We start from the raw sequence: 1,904 nt of genomic DNA, 5'->3' as shown, positions 1-1,904 counted from the left end.
GACTTAATGTTCCATGATGATAGGGAAATTCAAAATCACTCTCTCAATAAATTTATAAAGAGAAATATAATCTCCCCAGACAAATAAGTACTATAGTCTCATGCTTAAAGGTTATATAACAATAAGTCATTGTAAAAAAAAAAAAAAAAGTCATTGTATTGAAAGTAGAATTTCAGGGATGCCTGGGTGGCTCAGTGGGTTAAGTATCTTGACTCTTGATTTTGGATCTGGTCAGGATCTCAGGGTTGTGAGATTGAGCCCCACCAATGGCCACACTGGGAATGGAGCCTGCTTACAGTTCTATCTCTTCCTCTGCTCCTCCCTGCCCCTCCCTCTCTTAAAAAAAAAAAAAAGGAAGAAAATAGAATCTCATAGGAAAGCTTTGTTCAAGTCAGCCAGTATCAATTTTATAACAATAAGATATCAAACAAGTATAAATAGGAAACATCTTCACTTCAACCTGGCTTACCCTTAGTATTTTCAGATATCTAACTTGTAAATATTATTCTACTTTTATCCTTTTCTGTAAAACAAGATATAATGGTTAGCCAAGTGTTTTATATCCTAAAGACTTGTGTCAGTAGCTCAAGGTTTCTCAGTCTATTGAGATTCCTGTTACCTAAAAACATGTTTGGTTTTGGTTTCAACTTTGTCTTTAATCAAGGTGAATTTAAAGATCCAGAAACAATGAATCTGACCATCATATAACCATGATGATCCTTCAAAGTGGGATGTGGATATGGTGGAGAGGAGACTGTGCAAGGGAAAGAAAGATGATCATGTCTCTGATCCAAAATGATCATCCAAGATGCAGAGGCACTCTTCAAATCAGGAAAGAACCAGAGTCCATCTAATCAGGATAGCTGAGGGGAGAGGATTGTGAGAAAGGACACTAACATTTGTTATATGACATCTACCCAGACATTGATTTCCAGATGAAGAAACCAAAGCTCAGGAAGGTCAAGTAACTTGTCTAAGGTGCACAATGAATCTTTAATGATTGAAACCAATGACTAACTTCGAATCCTTCCTACAGTCCTACGCTCACTCCTGGGCCAAGAATATGAGAATTTATGATTTGTGCAATCTGGGTTTTTACCTCAGGGTCAACCAAACCACCTCTGAAACCTAGAAGAGGCTGGAACTCTATTTTTTTTTTTTTTTTTTTTTTTTTACTTCTATACAGTGCAGTTCTAAACTAAATTGGGACAACTCTGTAATTGTGTCTTACTAAAACTGGGACTAACACAGAGTGATTGAGTTAAGTAGCCTTGCCTTAGTAGAATAATCAGGTTGACTTCTTCTCTGGATGAGTCTTGGAATCCCTAGAAGGGAGAATCTGGAGCCTTCTATGTGTACTACGAAAATCTGGTTTTGCTAAGAACTTGGCCAAAGTCTTGGTGGTGTCAACTCCAAAGATAAGTCCTCAGTTTCCTTGCAGTTACTGTTTGAGATTCTCTGAAGAATTGTTTCTTTTTTTTTTTTAAATTTTTTTTTTAAAGATTTTATTTATTTGTCAGAAAGAGAGAGAGAGAGAGCGAGCACAGGCAGACAGAGTGGCAGGCAGAGGCAGAGGGAGAAGCAGGCTCCCCACAGAACAAGGAGCCCGATGTGGGACTTGATCCCAGAACACTGGGATCATGACCTGAGCCGAAGGCAGCTGCTCAACCAACTGAGCCACCCAGGCGTCCCTGAAGAATTGTTTCTGAAGGGGCATCTGGTTGGCTCAGTCGGTAGACCATGCAACTCTTGATCTCAAGGTCGTGATTTCTAACCCACACTGGGCATGGAGTCTACTTAAAATAATTGTGGCTGTATGCCAGGATGTTTAGTAGGAAGCTCCTTCCTTTATGACATCACCAGGCAGGTAGCTAAGGGGACTATTTGAGATACTCTTAGAATAA

The sequence above is a fragment of the Lutra lutra genome, chromosome 16 (assembly GCF_902655055.1).
Source record: "Lutra lutra chromosome 16, mLutLut1.2, whole genome shotgun sequence".
In the NCBI taxonomy this organism is placed as follows: domain Eukaryota; kingdom Metazoa; phylum Chordata; class Mammalia; order Carnivora; family Mustelidae; genus Lutra; species Lutra lutra.
The sequence above is the reverse complement of the archived record's forward strand: the minus strand, read 5'-3'. Positions refer to the sequence as shown.